We start from the raw sequence: 16,575 nt of genomic DNA, 5'->3' as shown, positions 1-16,575 counted from the left end.
ATTTAAACAAAACCAAAATGTCGTCGACCACGTGGAAGCTGCAGGAGCACAGTTTCACTTTCTGTTGGTGTCTGCAGCTTTTTGCTGAGACATGATTTATTCCTGAGGCTTCGTGGCTGAAAGCTTTATAGGAAAGAGGTTCCTCTGCTGCAATCCTTTTGCAGCGGTGCTCGCTCCTTGCTCCAATAAATGAAACTGTCCTGGGGACTCAGCTCCTCTGGAGTTTCGCCTGTCAGCCCAGCAAGATGCGTCTGTCTGCTCCTGGGCTTTACAACGCCCAGTTGTAAAGCAGTGACAGTGAGGAGTCTTTGCTGTCCTGTCTGGATAAACTGAAACACAATTCAACTTCCAAGCGAGGCTTGTGATTCCTTCCAGAGAGTGGACAATTGCAAGGCAAGGCTCTGGCTCTTTGGGCTGGTCCTAATAGATTTCCTGAAACAATACTGGCCAGTGACAATACAGATTGAGAGATAAAACCCTGATATTGTAACCTATAGAAAGGCTTCTCTCCAAACATGGCCAAAAGCATGCCCACCTGGCCCACTCAGACTCCAAGACATGTTCAGGCAAGCCTGGGCAATGAAAATCCAGACCTGAAAAGCCTGAAAAAACAGACCTACTAGCTCCTGCCTCATTATCTGGTTCAGAACATTTTTGAGGCTTTTTGTCCCTTCGGGACACACATACAGATCCAGTCAAGTCTATCCTGTGCAGTACTCCACCCATATTTTTTGGTGGCCTGTGAGACTCGTGTGACATTGAAACTTTGAGCTTTTCTTGTTTGTTTGTTTTTCCCCAACACATTGTTTGAAGTAATGTGAAAACATAAGATGTGTTGTATGCTCTGTGATTTTTCATGGTAGTACATGTGGTGCTTCAGGATACAGTTTAGTGGTCATGGTCATGGTAGTTGTGTTATGGTTGGACCCAATGATCTTAAAGTTCTTATCCTTGGGTTTTTCATAACTTTGAAAGATTATGTAGGGTGAAAGGAATCAAATCTTGTGCTGTTTTCTTCATTATACTTAATGGAAATTTTGAAACTTTTCTCATTTTGGGGCAAGAGTTATAAACAGTAGTTAATAAGTCTTGCTATCAGCTTTCCCCTTGTTAGATTTTAAAGGATAACAATGAACCTTGATCTTCAGAAGACATACATTAAGTCCCTGGATTTAACTATATATGTAAATGCTTTCCTTTGATCTTAAGTTCCACTCTTAGAATCATAGAATCAGCCAGGTTGGAAGAGACCTCCAAGATCCTCCAGTCCAACTTATTGCCCAGCTCTATCCAACCAACTAGACCGTGGTACTAAGTGTCTCATCCAGTCTTTTCATGAAGACCTCCAGGAACGGCGACTCTGCCGCCTCCCTGGGCAGCCCATTCCAATGGCAAATCACTCTCTCTGTGAAGAACTTCTTCCTAATATCCAGTCTGAACTTCCTCTGGCACAACTCGAGACTATGTCCCCTCGTTCTGTTGCTGGTTTTCTGGGAGAAGAGATAGACCCCCACCTGGCTACAACCTCTCTTCAGGTAGTTGTAGAGAGCAGTAAGGTCTCCCCTGAGCATACTCTTCTCCAGGCTAAACAACCCCAGTTCCCTCAGCCTCGCCTCATAAGGATTGTGCTCCAAACCCCTCACCAGTTTCATCACCCTTCTCTGGACACATTCCAGTAAGTCAACATCTCTCAAACTGAGGGGCCCAAAACTGGACACAGTACTCACAGTACTCAGGTGTGGCCTGACCAGTGTTTAGTCCAGGGGAAGAATAACCTCCCTTGTTCTGCTGGCCACACTATTCCTGATACAGGCCAGGATGCCATTGGCCTTCGTGGCCACCTGGGCATACTTCTGGCTTATGTTCAGCCTACTATGTACCAGCAGTCCTGGCTCCCTTTCTGCCTGGCTACTCTCCAGCCACTCTGTCCCCAGCCTATAGCACTGCATGGGATTGTTGTGGCCAAAGTGTAGAACCCAGCACTTAGCCTCATTAAGTCTCATTCCATTGGAGTCTGCCCACCCATCCAGCCTGTCAAGTTTTTAAAATATTGTTACACAGAAGAGTCTATTTAGCTGTTGAGTATTTCTTACTGTCTAACTCTAGGTGCCTTTCTGTTGCCAATGGTCCCATTTTGACTAAAAGTTACAGGTCAGTCTCAGCCAATATCCAAGCCCCACACATCTGCTCACACAAGGGGACACAGTCTCAAGTTGCACCAGGGGAAGTTTAGGCTCAAGGTGAGGAGAAAGTTCTTCACTGAGAGAGTCATTAGTCATTGGAATGGACTGCCCGGGGAGGTGGTGGAGTCACCATCCCTCGAGGTGTTCAAGAGGAGATTGGAAGTGGCACTTGGTGCCATGGTCTAGTCATGAGGTCTGTGGTGACAGGTTGGACTCAATGATCCTTGAGGTCTCTTCCAACCTTGGCGATACTGTGATACTGTGATACAACTACACCCTCTGTCCACCTCCCCAGTGCAATGTGAAGGAAAACAAAGAGAAAAGGGAAAAAAGGACAACCCTTGAGCTGAGATAGGAGCATTTACAGAAAAGCACAAAGACATAAAAGCAATTAGGGAGAATAATAATAATACTAATGAAATATTACTTAAAGGCAGTGATACAAAATGCAGCATTGACTGCAATTACCCAGCCAGGCCCGTCTGCCCTATCCTGCCCCACTATGTTGCACCATGTCACAGCCACCTGCTCAAAGCCAGCCCTTCCCTTATATAGCAGGCATAACTTCAGTATGGTATTGAATACTCCACTGGTTGGTTTAGCTGGCTTTCTTGGCTGTGATGCCTCCTAGCTTCTTGCAAAAAACCCCAAACCAAAAACTTAATCCTATCCTAGCCAAACCCAGTACACTAAACCTTCATATTTCTTTCCTGGGTTTATTGGCACTTAACTGTGAAATTTATCTCTAGGCAGACAAGACATCTAAAAAGTAGCTGGTTTGTCTCCAGAAGGTAAATGGCTGTATCCTGTTTTAGATTTATTCTTTATGTTTTTATTTGACTTCAACCAAAATCAAACAATAAGTTGAAGTTCAGCTAAAACTACTTCCTCACTCTTTCACCAGTGAAATTGAGGTAGATTCTGAGAAAAACAATTATCAGTCTGAGACATAAATGTATTCTCTGTTTGCCAGATGTAGAATATCTCAAAAATAAGAAACCTTGTTATTACATTCTCAAATGTGTCACACTGTTGGCACAAAATTTGTGTGTGATACATGGTTATTCCTATATTTTTCCTCTACTATATTGATGCCTATCCAGATATTCTGCATCAGTAACTGTACATCTTCAGAAATACAGTATTTTAGTTTTGTCTCAGTTGGACTTTGCCTTTTTTCAAACCCTGCAGTAATTTTTCAAGACTACTTTGAAGTCTGAGCTTCTTTGCCAGACTGCATCTTCTTTCTGTTGGATGTGATCTGCAAATTTTAGAAGTTGCACTCTGTTTTCTATCATAACATTAATGAAAATCTACCTTTAGAGAGATGGTTTTGGAGTTTAAGATGTTTCACGTTTGTACACCAGATAACTGCTCTTCGAGAATTGTTTTCCAGACACTTTGAATGGCTACATAAACTAGACTTTATGAGATCACAGAATCATAGAAACATTCAGGTTGGAAACAAGCCTCAGAATCACCAGGTCCAATGGGTAATCCTACTGTACAAAGTTCACCCCTAAACAAAGTTCACATCCCCAAGCACCACATCCAAACCACCTTTAAACACATCTGGGGTTGGTGACTCAACCACGTCCCTGGGCAGAAAATACCAATACCTGACCACTCTTCCTGTGGAAATTTTTTTACTAATTTCCAGTCTAAACCTACCCAGTCATAGCTTGACACCATTTCCTCTTGTTCTATCACTAATTACCTGCAAGAAGAGACCAGAACCAGCCTCTCTACAACATCCTTTCAGGTAGTTGTAGAAAGCAATGAGGTCTCCCCTCAACCTCCTCTTTTTCAAACTAAACAGCCCCAGCTCCTTCAGTCACTCTTCATAAGACATATACTCCAGGTCCTTCACTAGTTTTGTTGCCCTTCTCTGCACTTTCTCCAGTTTCTCCAGTTTCTCAACATTTCTCTTGTATTGAGGTGCCCCAAACTGGACACAATACTCAAGGTGTGGCCTCACCGGAGCTGAATACAAGGCAACAATCACCTCCCTGCTCCTGCTGGACACAGCACTTCTGATGCCAGCCAGGATTCCACTGGCTTTCTTGGCCACCTGGGCAAACTGCTTGTCAATTAGAATCCCCAAGTCCCTTTCTGCCAGACAGCTCTCCAGCCACACTTCCCCAAGCCTGTAACATTGCTTGGGGTTATTGTGACCTAAGTGCAGGACCTGGCATTTGGATTGTTGAAGCTCATCCCATTAACTTTGGCTCATTGATCCAATCTATCCAAGTCCCCCTGTAGAGCCTCCTTACCCTCATGCAGATCAACGCTCCTGCCTAATGCGGTGTCATCTGTAAACTTATTGATGACACACTTTATGTCTTCATCAAGGTCATCAATACAGATGTCACACAGAAGTGGTCCCAACACTGAGCCCTGAGGACCACCACTTGTGACTGGCCACCAGATGGATATAACTCCATTGGCTACCACTCTTTGGGCCCTTTTGCCCAGCCAGTGCTTTATCCAGCAGCGTGCATGACCACCCAAGGCATGAACAGACAGTTTGCCCAGAAGAATTCTGTAGCAAACAGTGTCACAGGCTTTGTAAAAGTCTAGGTAGACAATATCCACAGCTTTTCCCTCATCCAATAGTCAGGTCATCCTGTCATAGAAGGAGATCAGGTTGGTCAGACAGGACCTGCCCTTCATAAACCCACGCTGAATGGGCCTGATCCTCTGGTTGTTCTCTATATGTTGTGTAATAGCACTTGAGATGACCTGCTCCATGACCTTCCATAGTACCAAGGTCAGAATGACAGGTCTGTAGTTTCCCAGATCCTCCTTTCTTCCTTTCTTGTAGGTGGGTGTTATATTTGGTACTCTCCTGTCCATTGGGACCTCCCCAGTTGTCCAGGACTTCAGGTAAATAATGGAAAGTGGCCTGGTGAGTACACATGCCAACTCCTTCAGCACCCTTGGGTGTAGCCCACCTGGCCCCATAGACTTGTGTGTGTCTAAGTGGTGTAGGAGATTGCTGACCACTTCGACAGTATTACTGGACAGGGCCCATCATTCTGCTACAGTTTTGATATGTCACTGTTATGAACAAAAGGGAATTAATAAAAAAAAAAAAGACAAAAAAAGTCATGGAGTTAATGAAAAATTAAATTATTTTTTAATATAGCTGTGCCACCAATGTTACTATATACAAAAGTTATGAAATGTATATATAAGTTCTTCTGTTCAGTTGAAGAATATCTTCAGAATATAGGAATGGTTACAAAGAGTTTGAGAAAACAGTATTTGGAAACGATAGAACCAAAAGCTGTATGTTACCCTTACTAACAAAAGGTAGGTGTTTCCCTGGGACTTAGGAATATTCCAATTTACTCACAATGCTGTTTGCTATTTGTGGGGATTCCTCTGGTGTCTTTTTTAATCAGAAAATTTTCCTGTAACTGTGTCTGCTTAATTCACATGTGTTGGGGGGAGGAAACCCAAGAAAGAGAGTGAGTGTTCTGCAGCTTACTCATTTAAACACTCACCTTAATTCATTAGTATATGTTACCAGAAAGCATATTCCAAAAGCCGAAAGGGGCACAAATTGATTGCTATCAGTTCTCTGTTTAAATGTGCCTAGGCTTGCCCCAACATGAGGATCTGCACCTGATGTGGCTTGTGGGGAAGGGCTCATGTGCTTTGTCTGATCACAGCCTTGGGGAGGGGAAGATGCCTTCCCCCTGCCCCGTTTCCCATGCTTCTCTGTTTTCCCTCTATCCTGGCTCTGTGGGGGCAGGTGGAGGGGTTTTGGATGTACTGTCACAGTCAGACTCCAACCCCTTGACAAAATTCACAGATAAATATATTCAATTCTCAGTCTTCTGTGACCTCATATATTCTCTCAAGATTTTAGAGATAGTGCAGTGATTATAAGCGACTTCCTTTAAGTTCTTTGGCATGCTCCAGTGAATTATTTCATCTGGGTCTGAGGAACAGAACACAAATGCCATAGCTAGACAACCTTTAATTTGATTTTGATGTGTGTGTTTTTTCTTCCCAAAATGCCAGCTTGAATCCTTATCTCCTTGCTAAGCTTCATGTATACCTAATCTAAGAATGCAATGCAACAGTCCCACAACTTTTCAAATTTGAACCAAGTCTGCTTTCTTGTGCATTAAGCACTTCTAAAGCTTCATGTTGTTTTTCCTATCTCTTACTAGTTAAAGCTGATTTTTTTTTTCTCCCTCCTGATTATGCCGATATGAATTGTTGGAATTGTTGGTAAGAAGCTGGGGGGGGGGGAAAGATATCTAAACTAATCACACATTTCTCACTTAATCTCACTTTGCTATCTGGGGTAGAAAGTAAAACAAAATTGTTGCTATGTCATGTTATTAAGGATACGTCCATCAGCATAAAAAGCTGGTTCTGCTTGCTAAGGAGTAGTACTTCAGAGTATAAAGGAAATGATGGAAAAAATGCTGTACTTCTCAATGCTTAAAGAAAGAAAAAAGTATTTAATCGAGAGTGAATTATCAAAATCAGTTCACTTTTCCTTAATATTTAATTATTTCTTGCTAGTAAATTAAAAAGTGTACAAAACTTTGAAGATTGATATCACTACAGATGTTCATAGTTCATGCTATCATTCAGATTTTTTTTTTTTGTCCATTATTTAGTTAAATATACACAAACCCTACTATTGCCAAATACTTCTCTTGTTATTTGTTTACAGGATAATTAACTGGAACACTGGAACATCATAATCCTGATCTTTAGAGGTCTGACTTGATTAAATGATATGTGTTCAGCAATTATTGCTGTGTAAATTTCTGCTTAATATTACAAAAACCAGGTTTGCTGTAGAATTTTCACCAGAATTTTTGCAATGTTTTGTATATATTTGGGGGATTCCTTGTGCGGTAATTTGGTGTATTTTTAAAAATATTCAGCATTAAATATAAGCAAGTTTAAATTGTGAAATAAATTCTGAGTAAAAAGAGAAAACGTAGTTTGCTTATTACATTTGAAAAATAATTTTGTTGTGTTCTTCTGAAATGGTCCAATCTTTTATAAAATCAGTAGGAAAATGTATTTGAGAGCAAATAATAATAATATAAAAAAGTCTGGAATTATTTAGGGCATTCTCTAAATCCCAGTTCAGAAATTGTATAAAGCTTCATCCGAAGCTCAAATACAAACAAGATGTTCATAGCATAACAAATGAAGTTTTCCTCTGAAGCACTTTGAATATGACTGTGGTTAATTCACAGTAACAATGTGCAATGCTTAATAAGGACATAATGTCAGTAAGTGTCTCTTACTTGGAGATTCTCAACTGAGATTGACTGAGTGAATCTGAGTGTGTAATTAAATGTACTCAGGCAAAGAAACAAGGAATTTCTCTATGTATGTACAGTGGTTGAAAGTCAGCAGGAGAACACCATTGATTAAGGTCATTCTTTAGTGCACAGAAATGCCAGCAATTCCAACTCTGATGAGTCCTCTTAAAAATGCAGGAACTTTCAATTTCTCCATAATTTTTAAGAGGAATATAGACCAGACAAAAGCAATGATAATGAACTGGGGAGGGGGGAGGAACCAAAGGAAACTGCCTCAGCCTGGGACACTGATCACGATTCTCTCTGTGCAGCCTTGAATCAATTTTCAAGCCACCTCACTGTCTTCTCACCAAGAAACCTCCAGCACCAGTTTCTTGCCTTTCTGTTCAATTTTCACTGGAAATTCCAAAGACATTGTTTCAGTAAAGTCTTATGATTAAACAGCAGTCCAGATAAATCTGTCCTACTGACATATTTGCAAAAATAAGTGCAGTATGGCTTCAGGAGAGGATCACAATCATGTGGCAATGGATTAATCAGTACAGTTATTTTACTTTTTATTGAGAAGAACAATGAGATATTTGAAAATACTGAAATACAAGGCCATGCTTTATCATATTTGTTCAATGTTTTGCTTGTGGGCATGATGAACCTTTGTACGTATTTCAGTCACATCCAAGTACAACCTCCTAGTAATTCCTAATATAAACCACTTGTAATCAGCAGCTTTTTCTTTTTTTTGCTCAGACCAGACTGTAGCATGGAGTGATGTGCCTCTCCTCACAGCAAGGATTATTAGCTCAGGAAGTACACTTCACTAGACACAGACATACTTCTGTTGTTGTTTCTTTTTAGAGCTAGTTTGTGTCTAGTAGGGCACAATGATTATAGTGTTGGATTTTTTTTTTTACATCTGCCTTTCAAAGGGCTATGAACTTTGGGTATTTAATGGAATAGCTATAGACTGTTGATTAAATATGGTCATCATTTTCAACAGAAGTGAGAAAATGTGAATGACACAACAAAAAGCATTCATATATTGCATACAATTTTTGATCATATTAAAAAAAAAGGGGGAATTAACAAAGCTTAGATGAGCATCAGGGAAATAGAGAAACTATATTGAATCTTATTAGCAGATGTTGAAAAATCTCACTGTTTTATACTACAATAAAGACAATTCAATGTACTATTGTAATCTCAAAATCAGTTTTGTACCAGTTATTTAAAAGTGATCATCGCAGAGAGATACAAAGACTTATAATAGCAATGATTATATAATTAAGGAATACAAATAGCAATTATTTATGCATTATTAAAACTTAGCATATTCAGATGAATAGAAATAGATCTTGAAAAGTGATGGGGAATTTCAAAGGATATTGCAAATTGAAAGAGTTGTGATTTCTTTTTTATAACAAAACGGGTTTTTTTCCACTTTCAGTTAAGATATTTTACTTTGGTTACAGAAATTTCCTCAAATAAAATGCTGAGATTTTAAATGAATAGAAATTACTCTGCCATAAAGATCTACAAGAAGGTAAACCAGAGTCTGTTTGTCGCAGACCAAGAAAATCAGGAAACTGGCATTTCAATGGAAGATAAAGCTGAAGCACTGCTTTAATCAATGGATTAAATAAAAAAACAACCCTGAAAATTCAGTGTCTCAGAAGAGGTGCAGTAGAAAAGACTGCTGAGACTGGTGTTTGTGCTTGCCTGCAGATACAAACAGCAGGACAGTTCTCTCTGCTGAGGTGATGAATAATTAAAGCATGCTTAGAATCTAGCATATAGTGGCAGGATGTAATCAGACTAGCTGTTGGAGACAACAAAAATGGCATCCTCTTTACTGTAACAGGTTGCCAAGGGAAGCGGTTGAGGCTCGATCCTTGAAGATGTTCAAGGTCAGGATCGACGGAAGTCCAATCAGAGTGATCTAGTTGGCGATGTCCCTGCTTACTTCAGGGGAATTGGACTAGATGACCTTTATATGTCCTGTCCAATGTACTATGAAACTTTTCTATGATTGTGTGAAGTTGGTGCACATGTTTAGTAAACTCCACCTGTAGGGAGTACCCCAAGGGACTGGAGACTACAAAAGGCACAGTTACCCTGGCTAGGCTGGCTCCACGCCACCTTGGAGCCTTGGAGTTGGACACCATGCTACATAATGATGGAGCCTGGGGTGGCGATCTCTCCTTCTCAATTTGCTATCTCTGTCTTCTCTTTGCCTTCCCTTTTCTCCTACAATCTTCTCTGATTACTTTTGACTATGAGTTATCAGAGTACACTGAAGAACACTTCCTTTACCGTGTTGTCATTGAATTTTGCATTCCCTGAATAAAGAGTTCAACTAAATAGAAGCCTGGTGCTGGATTCATCTTTGTCCATGGGGGAACTTGGATCATAGTGTGGCCCTATTTCTAAGCCTAAGGCTTAAGACTTGGCTTGTATGAGCCACTTTTGAAGACTGCAGTAACAGTGGCTTTCCTCCAATCCTCAGAAACCTTGCATTTTCTATATGACCTTTCAAAAATGATGGAGAGAGAAACAGTCATGTCCAACACTCATGGGTGCATCCCATTAGGCTCTATGGATTTGTAGGTACTCAACTTGTCTAGGTGATCTTCAACCCAGTCTTCATTGACTAAGAGTCTTCTTTCCTCCAGACTTTCTCTCTTACTTCCACAGACTGCAGGTAGGCCTTAGCAGTAAAGGCTGAAGATAACGGAAGGTGACTGAAAGTGACATTCAGTAACTTTGCCTTCTCTGTGTCCTCTGCCACCAGGTCACCCATTCATTCAGCAGTGGATGCACATTTTGTGAGGTGTTCCTTTCTGGTGAAGCCTTTCTTGACATTTTTTTATACCTTTGGCCTGACTTAATTATAGGAGGCCTGAGAGGGCCTTATAGAATCTTCTAAGAACATTCCTATATTCTTCCCAAGTGGCCAATCCCTTTTTCCACATACTGTGAACTTCTTTCTTCCACTTGAGTTTTTCCAGAAGTCTTTTTCCAGAGCTTTCTTTTGAAGGAGGTGATGCTTGAATAGTAACCTTCTGTAGAGACCTAACCCATGTGATTTCAGTTCTTGCATTAGCTTCTAAAACTCTACAAGTTCTGTTTCACTTTTGTGGTGGTTTGGCCCTGGCTAGGAGCCAAATGCCCACCAAAGTCACTCTATTGCTCCCCTTATTAAATAGACAAAGGGAAGGGGAAAATACAACAAAAGCCAGTAATACGATAGAAACTATTTAATAATGATGATAAACATTACCTAGTCTAATTTCCTGGCATAAATAGGGGAAATACTGCAGTGGATCAGGTTACTCAAACCCTTCTGCAGTCTCACGTTGAACACATTTAATGGTGAGACATTCACAACTTCTCTGGGCAACCTGGTCCAGTGTCTCAGCACCCTCATAAAAAAAAAAAAAAAGAAGCCTCTTCCTTATGTCCAATCTAAATCTATATATTTTTTTTTTTCAATTTAGAACCATTATTCCTTGTCCTGTTAAAGGTCTGTCTCCGGTGTGTCCATATTTCTCTTGTATAGGGGAGCACAGAACTGAACACAGCACTCCAGATATGGCCTCACCAGTGTTGAGCTGAAATGATCACCTGAAGGTCAACCAGCTGACCATGTCCTTCTTAAAGCAGTCCAAGAGACTGCTGTATGTCTTTGAGGCAAGGGCACATTGATGGCTAAAAGTGATTTATCTCTTTCTGCAAACAACATTCCAGCAGCCTATGCTTTTGCTGTTCCTCCCAGGTGCAGGATTTCACATTGTTGAACTTGCTGATATTCCTGTCAACCCCATCTCTCCAGCCTGCCAAAGCAATACCACAATCTGATTAATGTAGGTCAGATTGTTCCATACTAGGTCAGACTGTATAGGCAAGCTGAATCTAGGGGTTGTGTCCTGAAGGGTAAAACCCCAAAACATGCCCCAGCCCAGGCAATGGGTAAGCACCTGCGAATGTGCTAACCTGCTAACAATTACCCTCTTCTATTTTTCAATGGTACTAGTCCTCATGCAAGGTAGGGACTTATTTGCTTTAGGCATCCCCTCAGATGGTACCTTTCCTGTCTTCTCATTCACATTGCCTTCAACTTGCAGTGCTTCGTACTTATGCAAGAACAACAGGGAAGGCGAAGAGGGCTGTGACGGATTCTCACTTTTTATCCTCCAATCTACTTCTATCCCTTGTTTTGTCACCTTTTCTTCTTCCCCTAAACATTCCATATATGTTTTTCACATGCCATCCCTTAAAACAATCCATCATATGTTTTATATTATCTCACAAGTTCTTTGAAATAGCTCATAAGCTATTTGTTCCTGCTTGTCAGATCCATGACAATCTGGTCTGCTCACTTCTTACCAGTTACAAATGAGTTCCTTCAGTGGCTCATCAGTCAACAGCTTGAGGCACATGGTCCTTGTTATTGTCTCTATCACACTCTGTTCATTAGACTGCGTATTTTATTTGTTGGCTTTGCTACCTTCTAATTATTCATTATATTTAATAATTTTTAATTAGATTTCCTTCCAAACCAGACATGCTTTACCTTCCAGGCATGTACATATTCCTTACATTCCACATATTCCTATGTAGAATCAGCACAAGGGAAATAAAGCACCTTAAGTTAGGTGCTGAAGTTCTCAATATAGTAGGTAGTAAAGTCTGAAGAACAGACAGCATATTGGGCAACTTTGATTTGTGTAAATACTGAAAACAGTTTTTAGATTAATTTCACATTTCATACTCTCCCCTCTTTTTTGAGGGAAGATGAACTTTCAGCTTTGGTGGTAGATTTGGTTTGTTTGTTATGATTTTTTTTTTTTCCCTAGAAAATCGATCCCTATAAATAACTTTCCAAAAGTACCAAAAGACATCAGTCAGACATTCCCCACTCTCTTTCTGTCATCTAGGAGAAAGGATTAAAAATACTGCCTCTTTGAATGGCATTTGTCTCTTCTTTCTTGTATTGCCATGTTCAAAAATACAAATTTATTTTCATGCTTTATCCTCCTGTGACATCTCAATATACTATGTAATAGAAAGTGATCAGGACTGACAGGATGCTCTCTTTTCATATAAAGTCATATTTGTATTGATCACTTGTTAACAGGAATCTGTCTCGACTGATATAATTGCTGGTTTGTAACTTATCAATAATAGAAAAAAATGAAATGAAAGAATATAAAGGAATTACAGAAAGTTGTAGAAAGATCATTATAACACTATTTAGTTGAACTATAAATGAATTTAGTTGAACTATAAAAGAATTACAGATGAGTTCTGAGCCAATTGACACTTTCAGTGATAAAACTGATGACTACAAATAGCGAAGAGGTCTCCTGCTTCTTAAATGTCATGATCAGGATTTCTGAACTGATGACAACCTCTATGTCAGAATAAAGCTTACAGTTCAATGATAACCCGTGACAGGTGACAGATCTTTCTTGTGCTCATTGCTTCTTAACTTCTATTCATACTGGGGTTTAGAGTTTTTTTGTCTCCTTTGTTTTTTTTGTTTTACTATGAATGACATCCAATTTTGCTTTAGACATCAAGTAAGTTAATACACAATGTGTTAAAGCTTATAAACTCTACATATTTCTACTTCTACCATCTGTAGTATAAACATAAGTCTCAGGACAATAATTTCTGAGTCAGGTGGAAGAAATTGTTTATTTAAAAATATAAAACTGTGATATAATCTGAGTTCAAATATCACATAAATATATCTGACATTCCCCTTTTTGATTTATGACAGTGAAAACTCTATGATGAAAGTAAAGTACAAAAAAGTGTTTTCAACATGTTTCTCTTGCAAATGTAAACAAAAATAAGGAAAGTGTCAAAAACTGGCAGACAAAAAGAAAAAAAAAGAAGTAACAGCACTTAGGGAAAATAATTTTTCGCTTATATAAATTTTTTAGAGAAAAAATACTTGTTATAACTTATTATTTTCTATGATTTGTGAAAGGTGGTAATATGATGTCTGTTAAAGCATGTCATTCTACCAGTAGTGACTTGCATAATTTCCATTAGTGCTAACAGTAGTTATGCACATACGTCTCTTCCGATGTGGAGAAGAGATCTCTAGTTTTTGAAAACACATATTACTTAGCCACTAGACTACAGCAAGACTTCAAGAGTCATAACAGCCCATTGAGTAAATTCTTATGTAAATATTTGTGACAGTTTAGGCTGTGCCTTTAAGAAAAGACAGCTGTAGAATTCTCTAGCTGAATGTTTAGGTGTAAAAAGGAAAAGAAAGATTAATTCTAAATGAAATTCATTGATCAGATGTGAGATGTACCATAGCAAATATCACTAGCATCCTTTCACTCACTTCAACTCCAGCTTCAGTCTGTCTGACTTTTTGCTTCTTGGCCATAGAGCATGCAACTGATCCTGGAATGCAACTGATAAGATAAGAATAACTAACTTTCTTAACAACTGCTTTGAGCTAACGAATTTCCTTTAATATCCTTTTCTCTCTCTTTTTCCTTTTTCACCTAATTAACTACTAGGGGAAAGGGGAAGAGGGGGAGAGAAGTTTGGGGGGAACCGAGGGGGGATTCTCCTTGGAAGGATTTATGTTTGTGTTATTTCCTGTAAATTCTTGTACGATATTGTAAATACTGTATATTTTGTATATATTCATTGCATTCCATTGTAGAGTGTAGTATTGCTTGTAAAATACAGCTTTCCATTCACTTCTCCAGATGAGTTTAGCTGTGCTTTATGTGAGTGTGGGTGGATTAAACCATCACACCACTACAGTATTTCATGGCAGCAAATGTTTAACTTATCAAGCAAACCCCTTCTTCTTATTTAATAGTTTTGTTTCTTCTGAACCATTGTAATCATTATTAATCTGTTTCAGGTACATGATTACATAGTTGTCAAGCTAAAACGTTGAATGTCATTTTTTCTGAAGTTAAAGTAATGTACAGACTGCTGGCAATCTTATCATCTCTCTGCTCAGTAAGCCAAAGCAAAAAGAACCTTTTAATGATTTACACCTGATAAAACTCATCATCTAACATACAAGTGAACAGCTAAGCATCTAAGTACTTCTTAAAGGTTTTTCCCTTGTGTCTTGGTCCGGAGAGGGAAAGAGACTCAGTTCTTTTTAATATTCCCATATTGTGAAATTAGAGGCACAAACGAGGCCAAAATATCAACAGCTAGACTATTTATTACATAAATAAAGTGGATGAATCAGAAGGGGAGAGAGAGAGAAGAGAGAGAGAGGAGAGAGAGAAGAGGAATTATATTACCACACCCCTCATCCCTCCAAGACAGTTTGAGTCTGTGGAGGAAAGGTGCTGCAGGAGATATTGGGTCTTTAAAGAAAGGGTGCTGAGGCTTTGGCTGGAGAAGAGATGTGGTCCTCTAAGCAGCTTCTTCAGGTCCATGAGTTGCAGCATACGGAATTTATGACACAGAGAGAGGGTTCAGTCTGCTTCTTCCAGGCTCCATGTTCTCTTTTCTTTGAAGCAGCATTGTCCCGGGCTTTTCCATCTCTCATGCTTTCTTTCTCAGCAGCATTGCCCTTCTCCTGTGTTTTCCTTCATCGCCGTTTTTCTTCTGTCAAGACAGTAGCTGCTCAAGTCTTTTATATAGTTTTTTAGTCCTTAGCTATGTGTCCAAATATTGTCCCTCAGGAATTCAAGGGCCAGGAAATTATCCTTAGGTAAGTATCCAGGTATCGTTCCCCAGGAAATCTTTCTGTGTATTCCTGTGTGTTTGGGCAGGGGTCTGGATGGGGGGGAGAGGGGGAGGGGGGACCCCTCCGCCTCCTCCTTCTCCCTCTACCTGCCCACACACTCATTACATATCAGAAAACAAGTGGTGAATCCCTTGTCTCACCATCCTTCCTTTCCAGGATACTTGATGTGTGGAGATTATCTTGTTTTATGCATATTCCCAAAGGTGGCCTCAGTCCATTGTTGTCAGGCCAGCTGTGGTCCAGTGAGCAATGTTATCTTTGCGCCTTCCAAGAGTCCTTCCAGTGGCTCTGCCCAACACACATCAGCTATTCTCTGGGCAAGCAGCAAGTGATTTTATCTTTGTTGAGTCACACCAGAATAGACAATCTTTTAGTCTCTCACACCTTGGTGTGTGATTTTACTTCTCAATGGGGTAAAAACAAAAGAGAAAGAAGATAAAGAAAATTACATTGCTGGCTATGATTTTGTGCTTAGGTGGGGTTTCTGGTTTTGTTTGTTTTACCCAATTTATGGGTAAAATACATTTTTTTATTTCAAGTTACATCTTCCTAGAGCTGTTAGAAAGCTTAAAGAACATAGTATTGTAGCAGTTTGGCATGGTTGTCTCCTGTTACTGCCACATAAGATACACCTCCGGTGTTCTGAGTGTCCAACCCAGTAAAGTGGACACAGGAAACAACGTATTTCACACCCATAAATCCTGCACCCTATAAATCCATCTGCAAAGTCATTCTCTTCCTCTTTCTTCCCTCTCTGCTCCCATGGGAGATGCTCCCTATCAGGTAATGGTGGGGGAGTATCCCAAGGCCTCTTAGGCCTGGCTAGGCCTGATACTAGAAGAAGGCAGAGGGACAGTCTCAGATCTGGCCAGCCTGAGGCTAGCCTAGCAGTGGAGGAGAAAGAAAGAGCCCTAGGGGGGTTGGGTACACTCTCAGGTGGGGAGAAAGGAAGTGTTGGGGGGCCTCTGGGTGTGGTGGAAGGGACTGTATGTTTGGGATATCTTTGCCACTATGCTTTGTAGTTTTCTGTAAAACATCAATAGCTTTTCCATTTAAACTTTCCACCACTCTCCAATCCATTTGTGTGAGCATCATTGTTTTGTCCCTTTCAGGGGCAAGAGAGGATCTGTCTGGCCTCAAACCCTTACAGAATATTATCAGGATTCAGTTCTTCCTTCAAAATTCCATCTGTATTTGGTTTACATGTCAAAGTTTGGGTAGAGGAGGGGGTACACAGGTGACTTCTGTGAGAAGTTGCTAGAACCTTCCTCTATGTCTGATATAGCCAGTGCCAGTGTGAGAGACTAAAAGCTTGTCTCTCCTGATGTGACTCAAC

The sequence above is a fragment of the Melanerpes formicivorus genome, unplaced genomic scaffold, assembly GCF_026170545.1.
Source record: "Melanerpes formicivorus ecotype bairdi unplaced genomic scaffold, bMelFor1.0.p_v2 SCAF_1, whole genome shotgun sequence".
Lineage (NCBI taxonomy): Eukaryota > Metazoa > Chordata > Aves > Piciformes > Picidae > Melanerpes > Melanerpes formicivorus.
The sequence above is the reverse complement of the archived record's forward strand: the minus strand, read 5'-3'. Positions refer to the sequence as shown.